This window comes from Gracilinanus agilis, chromosome 1, assembly GCF_016433145.1.
Source record: "Gracilinanus agilis isolate LMUSP501 chromosome 1, AgileGrace, whole genome shotgun sequence".
Lineage (NCBI taxonomy): Eukaryota > Metazoa > Chordata > Mammalia > Didelphimorphia > Didelphidae > Gracilinanus > Gracilinanus agilis.
In genome coordinates, this window is record NC_058130.1 from 612,335,697 (window position 1) to 612,362,034 (window position 26,338).

General features: G+C 38.8%; 1 pseudogene; it reads right to left on the bottom strand.

The window, feature by feature from the left end:
• Positions 1–637: 637 nt before the first annotated feature.
• On the bottom strand, positions 638–1,872 carry LOC123231855 (annotated as a pseudogene).
• Positions 1,873–26,338: the final 24,466 nt, after the last annotated feature.

Genomic DNA, 26,338 nt, shown 5'->3' on the forward strand with positions numbered 1-26,338 from the left:
ATTTTGCTGAATCTGGAGTTTAGAAAAGCCAACCTTTTCCTTGTTTTATCTTTTTTGTTCTTACCCAAAGATTATACTGAAATTCACAAAAGTTCATGTATTTTGGAGCAGAATGCTATGGCAGCTGTAATGAAAATGTCATCATCTTATTCTATAACTTAAACCTCTGTAAACAGTCAAGAATTTTTTCAAGAATTAACTGAATAGCACCAATCAAATGAGTTCTTGAACTTCCAGAGTACAATTTAAAGTGGCACTTATCTAGTCCAAAACATCTCAAACAGTAACATTCCTAATTGATCAGAATGAACTTTGTTGCACGAGTCCCAAAAATGTAGCTAAGGTAAAAATTAGACTGACTACATAGTTCCTGGATCTGTATTTACCCTGGGAGTGAAATACTAATATTTGTAAACTAGTTCGGCTGTTGTTTTTTTTGACAGCTAAGATCTGAACTCTGGTTATCCCATTCTGAATGGGTAGAGGCTTTTAGCTCGTTCATGGCAGTGTAATTTCTGAATTGGTTAGGACTATTACTAAAGTTGTTTTAGCTTTTTTAGTACTCCAAAAGGAATATAATATTCTACTGCCAAGTCAGAACAAATCCACTCGGCAAGCTCTCAGTTCAACTTTGCCGTTAGTGTTTTCCGGGGGATTTTTCTGTGCTCTTCAGTGGTGTCATGATGCCTCCATTGCACACTGGTGACAACTGTCCCACCTTTGTGAAAGCAGACACATAATTGACTTCCTCCAGCATAGCCAAATAATTTGTGTGTGTCTAGATATTATGTCTGTCTTCTACAGAAATCTTAAAAATCTTCAGTTTCACCGGAGGTCCACCCTTCACTACTCTGGCAAAAGGTACCATCCATTCTACACATTCTGAAATATTGTCCCAGTCTAAACCTGACTCTTTCTTAACAACTTCAGTGGAGGTAAAATGGCATAAAGCAGCTGCTGCCAATATTCTATACTGGAATTCTAATGAGTCAATAGAGAGAATACACAGATCCAGGAGCTGGGCTATCTGAACAAACTTTTCCTGGGAATACTGAGGTAGGAGTACTTTAGGAACATCTTTTAGAGCATCGACTTGGAGAAAGACATTCAACCAGGCAATAACTGTTACTGGACAGAGCTCCCACTTTAAAGCCTTTAATATAATGAGTTCCATCCCTAGGATATCATCTTCACTGCAAGCATCATCAGTAACATAAGCAAATTCTTATAATTTAGGAGCATAGATTTCCTCAAGTTTTGCAGCAATGAATAATGAGGTAATACCAATAAGCCGAAGCATATTTTTGTTTATATCCTTTTGTGTCAACATAAATCTATCAAAAAAATCTTGAGCAAGATAAAACGTTTCCCTGTGAAGTATATACACTTCACATACCTCTAAAAGCCAGTCTAGAAGTATTGATCTCATCTGTGGTTCTAAGTCAGAATGTAGCATTTCAAAATGTTTATCATGAACATATTTGGTCTCCTTTTTTAACATATTAAACCAGACATCCTTAGAACATCCCCAACTTAGGTCAGGCAGAGGTGAAGGATTTATAAAAAGGTTTTTAAACCTGTAGTTAGTAACCTGGAGAAGTCACTGGTGACAGTTTCTTTGTGTGGGGTTTCAATAATAATGCAAGGAGTGATACCTCCAGATAACACAGGTGGCCAACAATTCCTAATTTCATATTGCTGTTTCTTGGCTCCAGTCTCCTCTTTTCTTTTCGTTACATCCTGAGTCGTTTTCCTTTTTTTGGCTTGAAGGAATTGGGTTTCCTGGGGAGAATCTGTTTGACTAGTCTGGGACTGCTGTTTAGCTTGCAAACAGCTACTTAGTCTTGACATTTTTTTCTTTGGATTCTTCAAAAGTTCTGCTCCACCATCAGCCCCGATGCAGATCTCCAGACATCTACTTTATTTCTAGTTATTTTGTGGTCACAAAGAGTGCTTCTATGAATATTTTAATATATGTTGGACCTTTATTTCTGTCTTTGTTTCCTTAGGTTCTATAACCAGTAATGGGATTTTGGGGTTAAAGGGTATGGACAGTTACTTTTCTTATATAATTCCAAACTGAAATCCATAATAGCCATTTCAGAGCTCCACCATAAGTATTTCTCTCTTCCCATAGTGTCTCCAATATTGTTTGATCCTATCTTGGGTCATTTTTTGTTAATTTGCATGATATGAGGGAAAACCTTAGATCTCTATTAATTTGCCTTTCTCTTACTTGTAATAAGTTGGAGTATTTTTCCATAGGACCATTTATAGTTTGTAATTCTTTTAGAAGCCATTGTTCAAAGTCATTGATTGTATATCTATTAGAGAATTACTTTTGATATTATATTATAACATGGTGCTTTATGTATATATATATATGATGCTTTATATATAAATTATGTGATATATATAGCTGGATCTAATTTCATAAATATGTATATATATGCATGTATGGACATGTGTGTATGTGTATCCATACACAATAAGACTTAAAACTGTATTAAGACTTCTGGAATACCCTGTATTTTGTGTCAGTTTCCTTTATTTTGAATATCAGATTTTTTAGCAGTATCATATTTGACATATATATATATTTTTTAACTCTGCCATTTCTCCTCTAATACCATCATCACTGACTATTGTCATGGAAAAACCTTTTCATTTTAAGTAGTACTTTTTAAAACTTTTATAATCTTTTCTATACTTATTTAATGAAAAAATGTCCTATTTATAATTGTGAAAGGTAACTATTTTTAGTGGTGAGATCTTTTATGTTCAGGTAATATATCTCTTTTTAGCTTATTGTGCTATCTTTTATTAGTTGTTTGTCTATATTTAATTTCTGCCAAATTGCTTTCCAGTTTTCCTGGGAGTTATTGTTAAAAATGGAATCTTCTTCCCCTTGTAATTTTTATTCTTGGGTTTTTCACACCTTAGGTTGCTGTTTCTGATTATTTTTCTATTTCTAGTCTATTTGCTTGCAAATGTCATTATCTACATTTTGTAGATGAAACAAAGTGACTCACCCACAATTAAAAGTTTAGTAGTTTTCAGAATCACCTAAATATCTTGATTCCAAATCCTGCATTCTTTCTCCTAATACAAGATGCTTCCTCAAGATCTGAATCAATAACAGTGAATGGGAAGGAATGTGGGACACAAAAATCAAGAAAGGATGACCATAGAGGAAGCAATGATTACATTCAAACCTGAAATTTGCAATCTGAAAACAGCTTGCAAAGTGAGGGTAGTTATGCCAATATTCATATGTAAACACCTAGTTAGACAGCTTATTTCATACAGTTCTATGTGCCTTTTAGAAAAATCCTAGTGGAGGTCTCTGTTCCATATCTAGGATAGCCTCATCCCCTAGGATATGGTTATAAGAGTGAACAAATCATCTCAAGCAAGTCCCAGATAAAATCACACCATCTCCAGGAAGCTTTTCTTAACCTGTCTTCATTTTAGAATCTTTCCTCTGTTGATTATTTCTCATTTTTCTCATATGTAGCATGTTTTCTTCTCCATTAGGTTGTCTTTTGCCTTTCTTTATATCCCCAGGGATTAAAAAAGTGTCTGCCACATAGTAGACACTTTAAAAGGCTTATTGGGAGGCAACTAGGTGGCTCAGTGGATCAAAGAACCAGATCTGGAGTTAAGAGGAACTGTAATAGGTATAGGCTTTAAAAGTATATACCTATTACAGAACCAAGGTTCAAATCTGACCTCAGGCACTTCCTAGCTGTGTGACCCTGGGGAAGTCACTTAATTCCAACTGCCTTGGAATGGATATTTAGCATCAAGTTTAAAAAAAAAAAGTTTATTGATGATCTACCTTCATTAGACCCATCACACACAGAATCATTCTGGACTAATTTCAAATGATGTTCCTAACACTTTCTTGGAAAGCAGAGATGATCTCTTTTGGAATAAAATGTCCAGGACCATTGGCAAATAATATAAGGTATTTTGAAAAAAACGGAAGTAACACACACAGTCATGCATTTCACACATAAAATATTCTACCTTGCTAGTTTTGAGCAGGTCACGTTGCTTCCTCTTCAAGAAACCTGCTCAAACTTGAGAGGTGGTTGTAAGAGGCATTCGTGTCTCATGTGGTGCTAAGGTTAAGGTGGAGCAGGTTTGTCACAGAGTTTGAAAGCTCAGCAGGTCCATTTGTGCATTCATCAGCAACTGTGGATTTTGCAAGACTGGTAATGGTGCCCATCTAGCATCCTAAAGAAGACTGGACCCAAGACCACTGACCAAAGCTGCAGTCCTAACAATCAGGCTGTGCATCTGTAGCCAGCCCCACTGGGCTTGGAAGTGGGTTATAATTCTACATACATTTCTCGGGTTCAATTTTTGGCAAGAATCTGGGCTAGGGGCTAAGAAGACAAAGACAAAATAGAATAGGACCCAGCCCCACTCTCAAGGAGTTCTAAGTCTGTGTGTGCTTTAGACCTTATACAGAAAGCACTTAAGAAGCACACTGAGTAAGTGCTGGGTTAAAAAAAAAAAGGTTGACTGTGAATCCCTATGTGTAGGGACTTGTCTTAAGTTAGTCTCCAATTTACATCAGATTGCTTATCTTCTCAGGGAGGGCAATGAGGGAGAGTCAGAAGAAGGGAAAGAAGTTGGAACTCAAAGCTTGAAAAAAATGAATGTTAAAAAATTATTTTTATATATGATAGAGGAAAAATACAATAGTATTTAAAAATAAAAAATAAACCTTCTTTTCTAAAAGAATTAAAATTAAGTTGGTCTCCAACAACCACCCGATCATAATAAACCTTTTATGGATGGCCTGAAGGATGCCCCTGACACATTCACTGTTTTTAAGGATAGTTCAAGTGTTCACAGGTATACTTTGAGGTTCAACTTGAAATCCTAATGGGACTTAATAAAATAAGGCCACAGGATCCTCCCAAACATATTAACAGTCACAATCCAACCTAAATACAGCAGAGGTTCTCTTCCCTTAGGGCCTCCGCAACCTCCAAACATCCTTCCTCTTCCCCAGTCCTAATCCTCAATTTCCTTCATTTAAGGTTTCCTGGGAACAATACGTACTAGACTCCGAATTAGAAAATTGGATCTTGAGACCCTGTTGGGCCAAATGCTAGCTGTGTTCTTTGGTCGTCATGCTACTTTTCTGAATTTCAGCTTCCTCAGCTGAAAAATAGGAGTAATTTTAATTATACAACCTACTTCTTAGGGATATTGAGAGGAGACCTTACAGAGTACTATATAAACATGAGATATTAATCTTATTCATCCCCTATCCTCTTTTCTCCCCTGCTACTAATTATCTCATATCCAGGGTGACTCCACCAAGAAGTCTCTTAATTATTGGTTTTTTCAGGAAGAAATTTTCCTTTGATTTTTAGGAGGTATCATGGTATGAAGTGCTGGATTCCCCGTCAAAGGACTTGTGTCTAAATAGCATCTCTGCTCCTTGCTACTTACGTGAGCTGGGCAAGTCCCTTAACCTCTCTGGACCTCAGTTTTCCAATCTAAGGGGACTGGAATGATTTCTCTCTAAGCTGACTTTCACCTTTAGAAGCTGTGAAAGATCATTCAATTATCCTTTTCTCTTTTATTTCCACCTTATTCATTCCATCCAGGTCCTTGTGGTCTATCCTTGGGATACCTTTTCCCTTTGAAGATCCTTACTTTAAGGACTAGAAGTGATGTTCCAGCATTGCCCAAGAGTTTTTCCCTAGATACTCTAGGTGAGTGATTTTCAAACTTTTCTGGTCTCAGTACCCATTTGGACTCTAAAAACTTATTGAGGTCACCAGAGCTTTTGTTATGGGCATTATATCTAATAATATTTTCAATACTGAAAAGAAAAATTGGTAAATTTTAAAGTATTTAATAATCCATCTTAAAAGAATAATAATTTTATCACATATTGATATAAATAACTAATTTAAAAACTATATTTTTTGAAACAAAGAACTTAGTGAGAAAAGTGGTATTTGTAAATTTTTGCAAATCTCTTTAATATTTAACTTGATAGAAGATGGTTGGATTCTCATATCTGCTTCTGCATTCATTCTGTTGTAATAAGTTGCATTAATTAAAGTTTATGAAGAAAACTGGCCTCACAGATCTATAGTTAGAAAAGGGAATATTTTAGTAGGCAAATAACATCTTAGTATTATTATGAAAATTGCTTTGATCTTAAGGAAGTGCTAGTGTCTGGGGCACATTTTGAGAACTGCCGCCCTTGATAACCTCTTTGAACTAGGGTTTGGAGTCCTTCATCCATCCTATTATAGGAATGCCTTATTATAAACACTCCAAAGGGTCCTCTTTGTGACTTAACTGTTTTGATCAGATATGGGTTTTAGGTGGCAAAGTGGATAGAGTACTGGGTCAGGAGTCTGGAAGATGCATCTTCTTGAGTTCAAATCTGGCCTCAGACACTATCTGTGTGACCTTGGGCAAGTCACATAACCCTGTTGGCCTCAGTTCCCTCATCTTTAAAATGAATTGGAGAAGGAAATGGCAAACCATTCTAGTCTCTTTGCCAAGAAAACCCCAGATGGAGTCAAGAAAAGTCAGACAAAACCAAACAACAACAAGAGTTTACGAATATGTGGGAAGTGTGGTTTGAACCTTTTTAGAGAAACGGGTAATTACTTTTTTAAATAGTTACTGTGATTGTAGCTTTTCCAAATGTTGATTCCCACCTTGATCCTGAAACCACAAAACTGCCTCATATGTACCTGTGACTTTGAAGTTAAAAGGAAAGTCATGTTTAAACAAACTTCTAGATGTTGAGCAAGATAAGCAGCAGGCCCAGGCCCAGACTACAATGGTGAATAGCTGAATATAGCAACATTGCATTTTCTTCTTCTACCCCCCCCCAAACTTGTTTTCTCTTCTACTTAAAATAGAATTTTAAAACCATAAATTCTAAAACTTTTTGCCACATATAGAAAATCAATGCAGAATATTTTTCATAAGTTAATCATGTAAATGTAGAAAGGTCGAGAAATTCCAAATTCTATAAAAGTAGACTTTTCTTCCCTATTATCACTTTTTCTAATCATCATTTTTTCCCCTTCTTTTCTCTGTTCCTTTTTGTGGTCTTTTCTAGATCTATACTGCCTTCTTTACCTTCTAGACCATCCTCTCCCTCTCATCCATACATCATAGATTACAAAAATACTTTTTAAGAGTTTATTTACAAGGGGGCAGCTGGGTAGCTCAGTGGATTGAGAGCTAGGCCTAGAGACAGGAGGTCCTAGATTCAAATCCAGCCTCAGACACTTCCCAGCTGTGTGACCCTGGGCAAGTCACTTGACCCTCACTGTCTACCCTTACCACTCTTCTGCCTAGGAGCCAATACACAGAAGTTAAGGGTTTGAAAAAAAAAAGAGTTTATTTATAAGAGAAAAGAAAATATACAAATTCAAAAATTATACATTAGGGTGTATAATTAGAAATGAGTATAAAAGAAATCTTAGTAATCTCTGACAAGGTAATCTTAAACCTCCTAAATTATTACATGAAAAATTCCCCTAGGCCTAGCCAAGACATCCTAATTTCCCTCTTGCCCTCAGGTCAATGCTACTGCATAGGCTCCCCTTGTGGACTGAGAAGAGAATGACTTCTCTGCAGATGGATATCATTCAGTCTGGGATTAGGATTTACCCCCCTCTCTGTACCAAATTCATGGGTCCATTCTTCCTATCCTAGGTTTGCTCTCAACCCATCAGGTAGCTTTCTGATGACATGGAGGACTTTTTTCTTGTTTTCTGTCCAAAGGGTCATAGATGGAGGGCTGGAAGGGATCTTAGAGGCCATTCAGTCTAAGGTCCATTTTGCAGATGAGGAAATTGAATCTCAAAGAGGCTACATGACATACACAAGGGCAAACTGGTAGTAAGTACCAGAAATGGAATTTGAATCAAAGTCTTCTTGACTTTAGGTCCAGAATTCTTTTTATTATGTTAATCCTATATTTTAGGCTAAATAGCTCTATCTTAACTTCCCTCCTTCTATATTGGGCAAATTAATAGAACACAAGGGATAGAATAGTTCTTATAACTTCAAAATCAGATTAATCCATCTTAATAAGCAAACATCCCTAAATTCAAACACACACAAACATACATACACACACACATACACACACACACACACACACACACACACACACACACACACACACCTGGGTAACCAACTCTCCCTAACCAAATACACACACAATCTGTATAGGGGAGGGAAAGGGGCAGGGATGAAAAGGAAGTTCTGTAAGTATAATTTTTGTGTAACCTGAGTATTTGGAGAAACAAAGGGAATATACCTTTATTACATGCCAGGAACTGTGTGCTAAGTGCTTTTTACTATAAGGTAACATGGCATTGTTATCCCAATTTTACAGTTGAGGAAACTGAGGCAAACAGAGGTTAAACGATTTGCTCAGGGTCACACATCTAATAAGTATTTAGGACCAGATATAAATTTAGATCTTTCTGATTCCAAACCCAGTTCTCTATCCATTGTGCCACCAGCTGTCTCACCCTTAACAATCCCCTGAATAATGATTGCAATGATAACAATAATAACAACTCACTTATTTAAAGGTCTCTCGGATGACTGTGGGCTTTTTTCAGATCATGAATAGGGAAGCTCAAATGTATATCAATCCCTGTCACATTGTCATTTTTTACTGAGCACACATTTTAAGTCACTTATGATAACCTCAAATAGATGTCAGCTTTGAAAGTGTGGATTCTTATCAAATTTGACTTGGACAAGCTATCAGAAGAATACTGGAAAAAATGAAGCTGCCTGCGGCCAATGGCATGTCTTAATCAAGCTGAATACGTGCAAACATCAGGACCACATTTATTTCTTAAACAACAAACCTTTACCAAGTGCCTCCCTAGAAGTATAAAGTTTAGATTTCACAGATCTCATCCTCACAGAGCTCACAGTAGAGTGGAACACCAAGAAAGGACCAGAAAAGTTGTAAATTCCCTCTGGATTTCCTTATTCCTAGTGAAAATAGGATATATTGTATAAATATATAGAATGAAAAACTGGATTATCATAAAGGCAAACCATTGGTCTATATTACACCACCATGGGATTCTTAGAGTGTAAAAAAAGACTTTAGGGGGCAGCTAGATGTCTCAATGGATTGAGATGGGAAGTCCTGGATTCAAATCTAGCCTCTGACACTTCTTACCTGTGTGACCCTAGGCAAGTCACTTAACCTCCATTGTCTAGCCCTTTTCTTTTGCCTTGGAACCAATACATAGTATGGATTCTAGGACAAAAGGCAAGGGTTCAAAAAAAAAAAAAAGACCTTAGAGAAAAACTACTTTAAATCTATCATTTTCTAGATAGGGAAACTGAGGCCAAGGGAGGTCAAGTGACTGGTCCAAAACTATATAGGAAATGGTAAAGTTGAAATTGGGGAGGGGAGGGACAGACCTTCTGATTCCAAATCCAATATTTTTGTTTTCCATGAACCGTCCCTGCCCCTTCTCTTCTAAAAGAGGAGAAAGGAATCCTTGACCCTTCCACTTCTTGTGGCTATCAAATTTTACTTCATCCTTCCTCTTTATTTTCTTATATATGCTTCCTTCCCAGCATTTGGAAATAAAATCAAGAAAGAAATTCAGGAAGGGAGAGAGCAGCTCATTTCAGTTCAATTAATTTTAATAGGAATCTTCTTTTAGGAAACCAGTTCTGACTTGACTAAGGAGTTTGGTTTAGGTAAATGTTCCATCTGGTATTCAGAACTTGGGCAAAAGAGGTGTGGCTTTCCTAAGACTGCAGACACCAATGACTCACACCTGCTTAAGATTTAAGAAGGGCCCCCCACCCAAAGGTGTGTCCCTTTCTCTGCCTCCCTCTCTCTCCCTTCTGGCAGCTTCACTCTCTCAGGCCCTCCTGGCTTCCAGGGACTCTGGGAAACAGAAGCTGAAATCACATTGTGATTAGTCATGTACCCCGCCTGACCAGAAGCCTGCCTTGGCACTTGGGCTTTGGAGTCCCTGTTATCTAGCTTGTAAGCCATTACTGCTTGGAATTATTTTGTTCCCAGGTCAAAGAGCTACTGTGCAGTGCCATTGGACAGAAACTCACAACTCTGAATATGGATGAGTGCCAGTACCAGTCAAGATGCAAAGGGACTTAATTGTATTTGAGCTTTGTCTCACTTGGATTCAGGGTATATCCTTTCTTTCTTCTTCTTCTTTTAAACCCTTACCTTCTTTCTTGGAATCAACACTCGGTATCAGTTCCATTGCAGAACAGGAGGTAAGGGCTAGGCAGTCAGAGTTAAGCAACTTGCCAAGGGTCACACAGCTAGGAAGTGTCTGAAGCCAGATGTGAATCCAAGATCTCTCATTTCTCTAAGTCTGGCTTTCTTACCCATTGAGCTGCCTAGCTAACCTGGGTATATCTTTTCAATTTTTTAAAAAAGGGCACCTAATGTTGAAGTCATAAAATCACAGAATTTTAGAGCTAGAAGAGGATTCAATCCCTGCATTTTATGTAGATGAGAAAACTGAGATCTGAGGAAATAAAAGCAGTGAAGTAGAACTTAAGATTTTTCAGATTCAGCTTCACAGAATGGAATGGATACTGAATCGGAGTCAGAGGTCTTAGGTTTAAATCCCAGCTCTGCTCATTGCTTCCTCTGTGATTCAGGCCAGTCACTTGACTTCTCTTTAAGTCTCAGTTTTCTCAATTGTAAAATATGGGAAGCCTTGGGGTCTCTTCTTCCACTTCTAGATCTATGAGCTCTCAGTTCCCTTCCAGGTCTATACCTGATCTCTATTTCAATAACTGACAACCTATATCAGCGATGACAAACCTATGGCACAGGTGCCAAAGATGGCACACAGAGCACTCTGTGCGGGTACCTGACCACCCTCCCTCCCTCCACCTCCAGAGTTCATTACTAGAAAAGCAGAGGAACTCTGGTGGAGCTGCTCCCTTCACCCTCTTCACCATGCCTGATGATGTTTTTTCATTTCACCCACCCCTCTTCTCAGCAGCCCAGTGGAAGTGCTTTCTCCCTCCCCTGTCTATGCGGGGTAAGGTGGGGCAGTGCACTCAATGGTGGGAAGGGGCATGGCACACAATCTTGGGTGGGGGGGCAGTACCCTGTCTCTAAAAGGTTCATCATCCCTGACCTAAATCATGGCCTTTTCACCCAAAATGTTTCTGGGGTCTCTAGAGGGTGATGCTGTGAATAGAACCCTGGGTTTAGAATCAGGAAGACCAGAATTTAAATCTAGCCTCAGATATTTACTAGCTATGTAAACCCTGAGCAGGTCACTTATCCTCTCTGCTTCAGTTTCCTCATCTATAAAATGGAATATCCTCAACCTGCTTCAGTCCATCTGCCAAGACCATTTTGCCGAGTGTGAAGTCACAGGTGAGAGAACTGGTTAAAAGGTGACACCAAAGGTGGATGAGCAGAAGTGCTAGTCATAATAGTACATAAATGTTCAATATTATCATTAATTTCACTTCTGTGTAATCAAATGAGATAATATTTATAAAATGCTTAGCCCAGTGCCTGGTACCTAATAAGTACTATGTAAATGTTAGCTGTTAAAAAATGGGGGTGCAGAATGTAAAAAAAGTTTTTAAAAAATATAACAGTTGGGAGAAGGAGAAGGATAGACACTGTCTTGGAAACATTCTGGGTGGGAAAGGGAATTGGAAACTGCTCATTATTATAAATCTCCTGGAATTCCCTCTGTGCCTGATAGATTGAACACTGTCATTATTATCTCTTCCTATAATGCAATAGGGAGGCTAGGGCTAAATTAATCATAAATTAGCAACATTCTCTTTCCACAATGATTGCTCTTGAGGAAATGGTGGCAGGCTTAGAAATTTGGTGGCAAATACTTCACTTAAATCCAGGGAAATACCAAAAATCTAGCATAACATGACCTCACTGAAGAGGATGTGCTGAACATGCATTTTTTTCTTGAGGCTATAAATCTACTTACTGGTTTCTCAATGAGTGTTTCCTTCCATTGCAGAGTATTCTGGATTTGTATAGTTTCACTTGAAACAGCTAAGAACAGGGTTACAGAGGGACAGCTAGATGGCTCAATGGATAGAGCCAGATCTGGAGATGAGAGGTTCCAGACTCTTACTAGCTATGTGACCCTGGGCAAGTCACTTAATCCAACTGCCTACCCCCTTGCCACTCTTCTACATTGAAATCAATATTTAGTAGTGATTCTAAGACAGAAGATAAGGGTTTAAAAAAAAAAACAAGATGAGGAAGGCCAACAACAGACACATGAAAGAATACCTACTTACTGTAATTAAAATGAGTAGGCAAGAAAAATGAAAATCATTTGAAAAATAAAAACCTGACTTAATAACCCTTACACAATATACCAGCAATGCTAGCAGAAAGGCTGGAATGTGAACTCTTTGAGGGCAGGAATTTTGTTTTGGTCTTTGAAATGGAAGACTTAACAAATGCTTGTTCAATTAAAAGCTGGGATCAAAGGATTATAGATTTTGAGCCAAAAAGGACCTCACAGACCAGCCCCTTCATTTTATAGATGATGCAATTAAAGCCTAGGAATATATGTGACTTACCTAAGGTCACATAGATACTAAGTGTCAGAGGTGAAATTTGAACCTTAGTCCTCTGCCTCCAGAACCCTTGCACATGGTAAACCAGGACACAGTATCCAGAAGTAATTTCTCTCCTCTGGATATTCCCCTAATTTCTCAATATGAACAAAATTATAGCAGCAAAGATGGTGAGACCACTGACTCTGCAATGGAAATTCCATTCTAGAGAAGGCTACATGTGCAGAGATGTGCTGTGCCCATGAGATGTGAGAAACAGGAGCAGAGAATTGTGGGATCTGGTGGCTAAGGAAGAAGGGCTTTTAATGGAGGGAGAATAACACAATCCAAACTGCTCTGGGTTTTTTTTTTTAATCCCTCCAATCTATTATTAATGAGTCCCTAAGACCAGGATGTGAAGTTCTAGGAAGGCAGAGGACCACTTCAATTGACATTTATAGTTTCCCAAATGATATACGTAGTTAAACACATGCTGATTCAGTGATACTAGCCTCCTGGCTGTTCCATGAATAAAAGACTCCATCTCTCAGCTTCAGGCATTTTTTCTGGTTGTCTCCCATTCCTAGCTCTGTCTTCCTGACTTCCTTTAAATCTCACCTAAAACCCTACTTTTTTTTTTTTTTAAACGCTTACCTTCCATCTTAGAATCAATACTGTGTATTGGTTTTAAGGCAGAAGAGTGGTAAGGGTTAGGCAATGGGGGTTAAGTGACTTGCCCAGGGTCACACAGCTGGGAAGTGTCTGAGGCCAGATTTGAACCCAGGACCTCCCATCTCTGGGCCTGACTCTTGGTCCACTGAGCCACCCAGCTGCCCCCTAAAATCCTACCTTTAACCCAAAGCTTTCCCAAACCTCTCTGAATTCTAGTGCCATCCCTTGATTAATTATTTCATATTTAAACTGTATGTAGCTTGTTTATATATAATTGTTTGCTTGTTATCTTCCTTACTAGAAGGTGAGCTCTTTTAGGGTAGGGACTATCGTTTGACTCCTTTTGGATTCCCAGCACATAGCACAGTATGTAGCACATAGTAGGCATTTAATGTTTAGACCAATTGATACATAGCAATTATCCACTGATACCATGAGCTAATATATTTTGTTGAAACAATACTATCAAGAAGAACTAAAATGTGGACTTGATGAAAATAAAGGCAAGAAAATCCAGTATTTAGATGAAATTAAATATTGAACCTTAGGGACAGAGAGGGCAGTAAGAGGTTATTTGGTCTAAGTCCTTAAATATCTTTGTATTATAAATATACATGAAACCCTGAGGTGACTTATTTGACCATCTAGAAAGCAATAAACTACTTTTGGATAGTTTGTATGTTCCTAGCATTATGCAAAACAATTTGAGGTACAGGTGGGAAAGGGTGGAAGTTGGAGAAGTTTACAGGAAAAAAAATCCTTGTCCTCAAGGAGTTTGTAATCTATTTGGGTGGACAAATCTTATGTGCACTAGAAATAACAGAGAGCAAATCATATAGTAAAAATAGAGAGCTAAATTATATAATTCATATCATAAATTTATTAAGTGTTTGTAGAAAGGAGAAATAAATGAAAACTGAGATGGTCAAAGAAAGCTTTGTGAAAGATGGAACTTGAGTTAGACCTTGAAGGACTGACATAAATGAGTAGGGAGATGCAATCGAAGTGAGGCAAATCATAAGAGTAAAGGCAGAGATATGAGAGAAAGAAGTGGGGGTGGAAAAAAGAGAGAGAGAGAGAGAGAGAGAGAGAGAGAGAGAGAGAGAGAGAGAGAACAGAACAGAACAGAACAGAACAGAACAGAACAGAACAGAACAGAACAGAACAGAATGGAACGGAACAGAACAGAACAGAACAGAACAGGACAGGACAGGACAGGACAGGACAGGACAGGACAGGACAGGACAGGAAAGGACAGGAGAGGACATGAGAGAGAGGGGGAGGGAGAGAGAAATAGAGGGAGAGAGGGAGAGAGAGAAGGAGAGAGAAAAGGGGGGAGACAGACAGATGGGGGGCAACTGGAAGGGAGAGGGTGTTTGAAGGCTGTATGATTTGGAACTGGTCACTTAGAACTAAGGCAGAGGTCTGGTTCAGGCAAGATAAGGGTGATTCCAAGGCCTGGAACCAGTAAGAAGGGGGATCAGGGTGTTTTAGGAATTGGACTGGGACTGGTATCAAGAAAATAGTCTTTAGAATAGAACATTTGTCTTAGGAATCTACTGAGATACAAGGCAGTGGAGGCAGGGTGGGGCCAGGTTATGAGGTCTTTCAGTGCTAGAGAATTAAGAAATATGGGTTTGATATCATAGGCTCTTAGAGGTTCAAAGTGACAGGATGAAAGTGTTATCTTGGACCAGTGAATCTGATATTTGAATGCAAGACGGAAAGATGTACTATTACTTCATCTGGGTGCAGGACAGTCATGGGAGGGAGAAAATGGAGGCAGGGAGACCAGTTAAGAGGCTATTTCAACAATCCCAGGAGTGAAGCGATGAGGGCTTGGACTAGGTGGTGACAGTGAAGTAGAAACTATAGAATGGTGGGTGTGGCTAGTAGCTGTTCCAAACACCTGTAGTCGCCTGATTTGCCTGAGCACACCACATTCCAACCTTCTTCAGGTGAACAAATGAGGCCTCTGGGAACCTGAGAGGCAGTGGGAACAGCTGTTTATATGGGATGAGCTCATAAGGTCTGGGGCACCTATGAATCAAGGCCATCTCTACGTGATCTGGCCCCACCTTACCCAGACAACTTGATTTCCCTCTCCTCCCCAATATAATTGCTTCACTCTAGTAAAGCTGGCCTCCTAATATACATCATGTTTGGGTCTCCTTTGTTCATGGCATGCCCTTTCCCAGAATGCCACACTCTTCCCTACACTGATCCCCAATTTATCTATCCTTCAAAGTCCATAAATCCTATTCCTTTGTGACCTTCGCAGAACACTTTAGCTAAGGATGATCTTGCCTTTCATAGAATTCTACATTTATTGTCTATATGACACTTCATAGCACTTTGTGACATAATATCTTGAGCTCTAATAATTTCATTCTGTTTGTCTCATCTCCATCAACCCCAACTCCCGTTGTAGAGATTTTAAGGTCTTTGAAGGCTAGGGCTGTAGTTATATTTTAGACTTCCTTCATGGCCCTTATAATAAGAACAAATAGTTATTCAATCTTAAAGCTTATGATTCTGCCTCACAATTCTGCCAAGCTGTTAGTTTAAGTATTATTACTCCCATTTTGTAACTTAGGAAAGGAAGATTCACATCACTTAAACGACTTACCCACGGTTGCACTGTGTCAGACCTGGTCTGGGCTTTGAACTCGGATCTACTAACTCTGAATTCAGTGTTCTTTCCTGTTCACAACTTAATGCCTTCTCACCTAGCACAGGTACTATACCTATGACAGACAATCAATAAATTCATATTTATTGATGATTAAGGCAGATTCCCCAAGGAGATGTGGATCATGAACAAGCCCCAAAAGTGGATGTACAGTGATCCCTCATCTATCACAGGAGCTACATTCCAGAGGCCCCTGCAATAGGTGAAAATCTGTGAAGTAGCAGCATTATATTTATTTTATTATTTATATATATTTTAAGGCTTTATAAACCCTTCCCACTCTCCTATAAACCTTTTCCACACTCTTATTAACCTTTCCCACACTCTTAAAACACTTCATATACTCTTAAACACTTTCTACACTCTTAATCCTATGTAATTTTAACAAAATCTCATGATACAGAATTAGATTTTTTTTTAAACTTACGATACAGGCAAGCCACAGTATAGCAAGGGACAACTGTATAGGATTCCCCCCCCTCCCTTTTCTAACAAGGAAATGGAATCAAGAAGTCATGAAGGATGAAGTGCTATAATTGTGTCTAGAAAGACCTGGGTTTAGAATCCTAGTTGTGTGACACTGGACAAATCACTTAAAATCTTTGAGCCTCAGCTTCCTCACATTTATGAAAAAATTGACCTAAAATGCCTCTAAATTCCCTTCTAGGTCTAAATCCATACTCCTAAAGACAGAGATATAGGATAAGGCCACGATTCAGTGAAGACCAGTACCTTAGCAGGGAAGAGAAACTTTCAGCCAGTGGTATACTGGAGCTGGCTCCCACAGCCTGATGAGAACTGATTGTTAATTTTCTTTCTTCCCTTTTTTTTTTAAACCCTTACCTTCCATCTTAGAATCAATACTGTGTATTGGTTCTAAGGCAGAAGAGTGGTAAGGCCTAGGCAATTAGGATTAAGTGACTTGCCCAGAGTCCCACAGCTAGGAAGTGTCTGAGGCTAGATTTGAACTCTGGTCCTCCCATCTCCAGGCATGGCTCTCAATCCACTGAGCCACTTCTCTGCCTCTGGTTGTTCATTTTCATCTAGAACATATTTACTCCTTGAAAACTGACAAATCCTACAAACAGGAGCTTGATTTGTTGTTTTGTTGATTATCTAAACTTAAGAAATTGATGGAGAAAATATTGATAAAGCTTATCTGGAGTACATTTTTCTTTTGGAAAGCCAGTGTTCTCAACATGCAAGGAGGACTGTTGGTTTACGACCTCATTTATCTCCCTTCACCTCCACTTCCCCTACTATCACCACTTGCAGTTCCTTTTCATTCAAAGACTTTTTTGCCCTTCAGGATGATCCCATATGGTGGGAATAGAAGTTTGGGAGAAATCCCTTTATACCTGCTGGAGATAAGAGGGTTCTTTGGACCAAGCCGCAGGCAGTCTGCTGCCAAAGCTGTGATTAAAGCACCCTGACAGGAGGATAAAGATAAGTGATATGAATCAGATGCAAAGCCTGACCAGAGATGGGGGTGGCAGGGCTGGCTAGATCTGCTGGTGGTGGCTTAGGAGGCGCCAGGTTGGCCTTTGGGGACAAAGACAACTGGCAGAGAGGGCCTATGAGAAGAGGTTGGAGGAGATGAAGAAGCACATCATCAAGAAGGGGAAGAATGAGATGGACTCTATAAATAAGTAGCAGTTGAGAAATGAATATGAAGCCTTACCTGTCACCCCTCCAAAATGATTTTCCCAAAACAAAGGCCTGAACTCTTTGTTGTTCAGTCATGTTTTAAAAGGACAAAAGGATCTAACACTTTGTGACCTCATTTAGGGTTTTCTTGGCAAAGATACTTTAGTGATTTGCCATTTCCTTCTCCAGAAGATGTTACAGATGATGAAACTGAGGCATTAAGTGACTTGTCCAGTTTCATACAGCTAGGAAGTATCTGAGGTTGGATTTCAACTCAGGATGATGAGGCTTCCTGACTCCAAACATTTTATCCAATGCACAACCCTTTATTCAATAAATTCCAGGAATTTCCCATTGCCTCCAGGACCAAATATAAAATTTTTACATTTAAAGCTCCTCACAACATGATCTCCTTCCTGCCTTTCTAGCCTTCTTACACTTTATTCTTCTCTTCAAATTCTGGGTTCAAGCCATACTAGCCTCCTCAGGGTTCTACTCACACATAACACTCAGTTTCCCAGCTCTCACGTCTTTGTGCTGACTGTCCCCCAAATCTGGAATATTTTCTCTTCTCCCTCCTCTCTTTTGGAATCTCTGGCTTCCTTCAAGACTCAGTTCAAGCACTATGTTCTTCATGAAGGTTTTCCTGGTCCCCTCAACCTCTAGCATTTTTTTTCAGTCATGGCTAACTCTTTGTGACCCTTATTAGGGTTCTCTTAGCAAAGATACTAGAGTTCCGAGGGTAAGCTCTCTTAAAACCACCTTCATTTATTTGTATATATTTGACACATATTCATATGCATTCATAATGTTTCCCCAATCCATATGTAAGTACTTTGAGGGCAAGGACTGTTTCACATTTGTCTTGCTAATTCTTGGGCTGACCATATTGCATCCCACATGGGAAGTGCACAAAAAATACTTGTTGATTGATTAATTGGTCACTAGTAGTGGATCAAAGAGAAAAAAAGATAGAGACCTATGGCAGGATTAGTGTAGTTTGGTTTTTTTCCTCAATGAAAATATGCTAAAGAAGTACATGGGGGCAGCTCTGTAGCTCAGTGGACTGAGAGCCAGGCCTAGAGATGGGAGGTCCTTGGTTCAAATCTGGCCTCAGACACTTCCCAGCTGTGTGCCTTTGGGTACGTCACTTGACCCCCATTGCCTACCCTTACCACTCTTCTGCCTTGGAGCCAATACACAGTATTGACTCCAAGATGGAAGGTAAGGGTTTTTTAAAAAAAAAAGTACATGGCCAGAGCCATGAACCAATCTAGTCTTTCCGGAAAGCAAATTGGAATTACACCCAGAAAGTTGTAAAATTGCGTATATCCTTATTTTCCAAAGAGATCAAGGAAAAAGTAAAAGAACCCACATGTTCCAAAATATTTATATCAATTCTCTTAATGGTGGCAAAGATTGGAAATTGAGAGGATTCCCACCAATTAGGGAATGACTGAACAAACTATGGTATTTGATTGTGATTGACTACTACTGGGCCATCAGAAATGATGAACAGACTGATTTTTTAAAAAATATCTGGAAGAAACTTTCTGAGATAATGAACAGTGAAACAAGTAGTTCAAGGAGTGCATTGTACACAGCCACCAAACTAATACTAGCAGAATAAACTGAGAGTGTTACCTCCAGAAAATTAACAGAAAGATAAAACATGAAAGACATGGACATGCTGGCCTCCCTGATGATATCCTATGTGATGTGGGAAAGGTGGGGAGGTGCCAGGACACTTTTGGATGGAATCTATTATGTAGATACGAAGAAAAGTAAGTTAAGCAATATAAAAGATTTATGACTACATTTGTGCAGTATCTTCTTTTTCTTTACATATGGAAAAGCTTGTTTCATTTGGTTTTGTAAACATTTGAAATAATAATTAAAAAATACAGAAGTAAAAAAGTATGGCAAAACAAAATGTAGTTGTGCTTGCTATAAGGGTAAACCATAGATCTGACAGCCTAACCTAAGCTACCCAACCTCCCAAGATATCCTAGGATGCCAAGAAACATCTAAGACAAGAGCAGCTCTCAAACTATGGTCCCAGGTCCCTTGGGAGTATTTAAGATCCTTTCATTAAAAAAGTTAAATTAAATTAAAAAGACATTTTAATCACAAATATTATCAATATCGGTGGAAAGAAACCATATAAATAAAAGCTCCCAGGGCAAGGAGGATCCTCAATAATTTTTAAGAGGATAAAAGGGTCCAAAAAGTTTGGACTCTTAAGGTTATTTATAGCTCTAGCATTCCATGATTCTAGAGTACTTCCTTTCTTTTCTAGTGTCAAAAATTTGGTCTTATATGTATACTTAGATACATGTATGTATATATTATACGTAAACATGTATGCATATATATTTTAAATATACGTGTGTGTGTTTACTTGTCTCACCTGACATCAACCCAAGGATTTTCTGCTCTGGAAAAGTCCCAGCCAGTTCTTTTACCTCCCATAGTGTTTCCCCACACTTCTTTAGAAATAGAGGCCCCACAGTTCACTTACCTTTCTAATTTATTACTTAGGATAAGGGCTTAAAAGCCAGTTCCGTACTCTTGAGATGAGTTCAGCCTTCCATTGTCCTTAAAGAAAGCTACATTGATTCATCCTTCCTTTCTTGTAACTCCACCCTAGATCCCTCCCCCAAGTGTCTTTGGGGACTAACTTAACAGCTGGGTTCTCTGTTCAGTAGTTACCACTGCAAAGTTTTTGAAGTGTCCAAGTGTAAGGGAATTTGGTCTACAAAGTGATACAAGACCAAATGGAAAATATAATAGTCCAATGGAAAGAGTCAGAGGACCTGGGTATGAATCTTGGTTCTGCTCTTTAACTCCTCTGTGATGTTAGGCAAGGCTTTTTCTCATCTTTGGATATCATCAGTAAAATGAAGACGTTAACCAGATGATTCATTTCTGAAGTCCCTTTCTTTCATCTTTCAATCTATGACCTATCAGAGAAAGGAGTGGAGTAAGGTCAAAATAGATAGGAAAGGCATTTGAGAACTGTTAGAAGAGCATTGAGTTCAATTTCCCAGCTGGGGAAAATTACAAGGTAGCAGAGATGGGGGGAGGACAGGGTCTCCATTTTTATTTCAAACCTGTTTGGCTCTACTTAGTAATGAGTACGGTTTTATTTGCATGCTCCTACTCTTGGTAGGGATAGTAACCGAACTGGTTTTCAAGGATAACTGCTCAATGCATTTAAGAACATGATGCCAGTGAACCCAATGCCTCCACAGACATCCCTATGCATCTGGAAATCTGGAAATGTTTCATTAAATGTCAAATGCCAAAATGTGATTAGTAAAGCAGATTAGTTAGAAATTGAAAGAAACTCTAAGGTGAAGGGTACATAGTGTGCCACTTGTGTATAAATTCAGATTTCAGTTGATATTGTGCCATATTATGCTTACAAACAGTTGTTCCCAGATACTAATTGCTAAGGGACTGCCTCAGAGGAGAACAAACTAAATTCAATTAGCATCATATCTTTAATTATGTATCATATTACATTCCTTGAATATATAATTATTAATTTTCTGGCATCAGGTCATCCAATGGATAAACAAAGACTTTCAGAAATTTTACTAGCTTTTCTGGGAGTGTCCCCAAAAGGGTATAATTTTCTTTGCAATGACTGTAAGTTCAAAACTTACTAACCAACTCTCCTCTCCTTTTTAAAAATTAAGTACAGAAAGTCAATATTTCCCCCTCCAAGAAGTTTCAGTGGACTTCAGCACCTAGAGTGGGCTGTCTCTACCGGTAATAACAGGGGCAAATGCTCTGATATTTCAACCTTCATCTGGAGATGTAGGAAACATAGGACTTGTGAAGGTCTTGGAAGAAAATATGACTGAGGTCATAGAAGAGGTCCTGGAACCAATTTAATTAAGGATAATAAATAAGTAAAAATGGATGTGGGGCAGGGCAGCTGGGTAGCTCAGTGGAGTGAGAGTCAGGCCTAGAGACAGGAGGTCCTAGGTTCAAATCCGGCCTCAGCCACTTCCCAGCTGTGTGACCCTGGGCAAGTCACTTGACCCCCATTGTCCAACCTTACCAATCTTCCACCTATGAGATAATGCACCGAAGTACAAGGGTTTAAAAAAAAAATGGATGTGGGGCAGCTAAATGGCTCAGTGGATAAAGAGCCAGGCCTGAAGATGGGAGGTCCTAAGTTCAAACTGGATCTCAGACATTTTTTGGTTGTGTGATTCTGGGAAAGTTGCTTAATTCCAACTGTCTAGACCTTACCCTCTTTTGCCTTGGAACCAATACTTACTCTCAATTCTAAGATCAAAGGTAAGAATTTTTTTTAAAATGGAGTAAAGAGTAAAGGAAATGAAATTGTACAATAGAAAGAAGCTTCATAAGCTGGAAGACCCAGGCTTAAATTCTAGCTCTGCTGCTTACCATCAATATAATCTTGGACAAGTCACTTAATCCCCCATGGCCTTGGTTTTCTCATCTGTAAAATGAAGGAATTGTATCAATTGATAGGGAAGGAAGGCATTTACCAGCTCTGGATCCTTTTAACCTATGAATGGCCTAAGCAAAAGATCATGAATTTGGAAATATGACTGAGGTCATATGAGAGATGATAGGACCTATTTAAATGAGATCAATGAGTAAGTAGAGAATGAGAAGAGTAGAGGATCACGGGAGGTAAAGCTAAAATTGAAAGCAGCTATGTATCAAGGCATGGAAGTCGTTCCCTGATTGGTGCATGACACCATAACTTCTCTGTTAGTGTTCATTTATCTCAGAAAGACACAGTTGACTTCTAAGTGACAATGTAGACCTGGGTAGTAAGGATTTATAGAAGGCAGTAGATGAAGCAAAAGCCACAGCAGTCAGAAGATAGGTAATAAAGATGAGAGGAGTGAAGTCATCCTTTAGGGTACATTTCACTTAAAATAGTCCTGTTCCTGCAACAGAAGTAGTGTTTAAGGTTCTTCCAAGATTGACATTGCTCAGTCATAACTAAGAATATTTCAACTAGGACAAAAATTATTTTGAATGGGGCCAGGAGGGAGAAGCTAAGACTAGGATAGCCCAACCACACAGTTCTAATTCTGCTAGGAGAGACAGAATCCTGTCCCACTGAAAAGTTTTGCTCCCACCCCTCAAAGCTAAGAGAAGGCTGTTCCTGGGAGAGGGACAGGATAGTGATGGAACTTTGGAGGATGGAAGCCAGGGCAATGGGGTTGTACAGCATGACAGAAGCCAGGAGGACCATAAAACATGAAGAAAAGTCTTTCATATTGGAGAATACCACCCTGACAGATTTTGGCACCATGGAGTAAAGTTCTTATTACCTTGTTCTCATTACAACTCTGTCTCTGCTAATAAGTGCTTATTTCCTGCCAGAGATCTGCACATATCTCCTTGACACTGTGGTTTGTTGCCCAGTCTTCCCTCCTCCATTCTCCAGCCATTCAAACACTATTGATGGCAGTACCAGGGGAAGAATGATGTTGTTGCATATCCATGCTTCCCAAGAGGAAGATCCCTTCCCCCCTCCCACCCCCCGCCCTCCAAAGCTTGGATATTCTCTGGGAACAATATTCTTGAGTAAAAGATAGTGAATGATCTTTCTCTAACCCCTATAGAAATAGATCTGCATCTCTCTTTATAAAGAGAACATAAAATTTGTAAGTTCACTTTATAAACTAAATCAAGAGAGAATAAGAGACATCCTTCTGAGGCGTTCATTCAGCTCACTTTATTTATACACTGTAGACACTCAACAAATGTCTAGTGATTATGATCATCATCATGATCATGAGTATTTGTTATTCAAAGCAGGAAAGAAAAGTTCCTCAAAGCAGCCTGGCAGAGTGAATAGAGGGTTGGACTTAGAGCCAGAAAGGCTTAGGTTTGACATTTATTAAGTGTATGATCCTGGGAAGGTCACTTAACCTCTCTGAGCCTTAGTTTTCTCATCTGTAAAATGAATATAATAATAGCACCTACCTTATAAGCTTGTTAGGAGGATTAAATGAGATATGCATGTAGTTTTTTTACACACCTAAAAACATTTTAGAAATGTGAATTATCATTTTTATTATTATCATTATTATCAGCGCTCCAGTTCCACAGTCCCTCTTTGTCTATCAATCAATCAATCAATCAGCCATATTAAGTGCCTACTATGTGTAAGCCTTTTTCTAAATGCTGGGGATTCAAAGTCAAAAGCAAAATGATCCTTTCTCTTCAAGAGCTTACATGTACAGAAGAGACAACATATATATTAATAGATGTTTATAAGACAGACAAATCAGTTATAAGGTGGCTATGTTGGGAAAGGCATTAGTAGCTGAATGGACTAGTAAAGGTCTTCCTGTAGTAGCTAGTATTTGAACTAAGTCTTGAAGGAAATTAAGGATTCCAGGAGGCAGAGGCATGTCAGGAGAGCATTTTAGGTATGGGAGACGACTAGTAAAAAGGCATAGAGACAGGAGAGTATAGGAATAGTAATCAGGTTAATATGGCTGCTTATAGAAGACAGGGGAATAATGTTGAATAGAATGGAAAAGTAGGCAGAAGCCAGGTTGTGAAGAGTTTAAATGCTAATGAAGAAAGTTTATATTGGATTCTAGAGGTAATAAATAGGAAGCCACTAGAATTTATTAAGTAAGGGACAATATCTGACTTTCCCTTTTTGGAAAATCACTGGCAGCTAGGGGGAAGATGGCTTAGAGTAGGTAGACTATAGTAGGGTAGGGCAATTAGCAAGTTATTATAAGAGTACAGAGAAGATGAGAACATTAATGAAGATGACTGCGTAAGTGGAGAAAGTAAGCAATCTGAAATTTGTTGGAGAGATAGTGATGACAAAGTTTGACATCTGGTTAGAAATGTGGGATGAGAATGAGGAGTAGAGGAAGATGTTGATATTATAAATTGGGTTGGCCAAGAAGAAGATGGTGCCTTCAATGGTAATGGGGAAACTTGGAAAAGGTGTTGATTTGGTAATGAGTTGTTTTGGACATTTTGTGTTTGAGATGCCTATAAACCTGTTCAAAATGTTTAATAAGCAGTCTTTGATATAGGACCTTAAGTCTATAGAAAGATATAGATCTTAGAGTCATCTATATAGTGATGATAATTTAATTCATTGAAGTCATTAAAGTCACAAAGTGAGAACATGTAGATACAGCACATCCTCCAGGGAGACTGCCCAATTTCCACTTGCACTGATAGGGTGGATTTCTAGAAGACAATAACTACTGCTTCCCTTAGGGTGCTGGGAGTAACTGAGGACTTTTCTAGTACACTAGCCCCCACCAATGTGCTTCCTCATATCATTTAATGAGTTAATACCTCCCCAATATCAATTAACCAATTAACATCAATTAGCTTTTACAAAATATTTGCTGAAAAGATATAGCAAGGGCCAAAGTGCATGTTCCTAAACGAAGAGGTGCATTCTCCCCTTTACACATGCATTCAATATAGAGAGAGTGGACTCAAAATTAAAGTGGTTGTTATAGAATATCCCCTCACAGCTGGAAGCAAAATAATTCCCAATCCTAGAAGTCCTTTTCTACTTTTAAAGAGTCATCATGAAGTTTTCATCTGGGTATGACATAACCTATGGATGAGTCAATCCCTAGCTCAATTAGGCTGGCTCCTTTTCAGGATAGATCAAGCACGTCATTCCTCAGGGCTGAATCTGTAATGGACCTTGCTACTACTGACATCAGCACTAGGTATCCAGTAGTTGATGGCATATCTGATGGCTCAGATGGTTCTCCCAGGCTCATCTGTTGCCAGGATCTTTCACCTCTACTCAGAGTAAGGGTGATGGCCAGAGGAAAGTATTGAGAGTTTAAGGGTTGGGAAATCACTGTAATGAATATTAAGGCATGAGGAGAGATCGAATGATAGATGATTAATAGCAAATCAAAGAATGTAAGAGTTCTTGAAAACAGATGTGGAACATTTGTGAGTGATAAGATTGAGAGTATGACCATCTTTGTCTGTAACTAAAGTAGAGGAGTAGGTCATGAATGTTGAGTAGTTTGAGGAACTATGAGCTTAGGATATTTGAGAGAATATTAACATGTATAATGATTTCCCTTATATATGATCTGATATTAGAATAGAGGAAGTTACTATGAGCCAAGCACCAAATGTAGTGGAATTGGATATAGAATAGCTATCAGGATCTGAATTTGAAGGTATTCATGGATAAAGTGAACCTAAAAGGAAGAAAGACTGCCAAATGTTGGTAGTAAAGGTAAAATATGACCACCTCCCTCACCAGTATCAGTGAGTTGGTGGTATAAGAGAAGGAGCAATCTATAATGCAAAAGATGATTGAGGAGATAGTGGCATGCAAGGAGAGTCAGGTCTCAGTGAATGTAAGAAGACAGAATGAAGATGAAAGAGGTCTAATCTCTGAAAATTTATATTAACAAAAGAGAAAAAGAGGGGACCAATGTTATCAAAAAATGAGTAAATCTTTGAATCATTTTGTTTGAAAGGAGGGATAAAGGTGATAAGGTGATGATATAGAGGAGGAATGAAGGGGATGGCTGAATGTAGGGAAGGAAAGAATGAGGTGGTATATTGGATAGTGAGGGAATAGGTGGGGTATTCAGGAGAGGCAGCTTAAAACAGGCTTGACACTGAGGGTAGAGACAGAGGATACTGGGGAGATATAGACTGAACCCTTCAAGTTAAGAGAGGTATCCCTATGGACACAAAGGAGCTGGG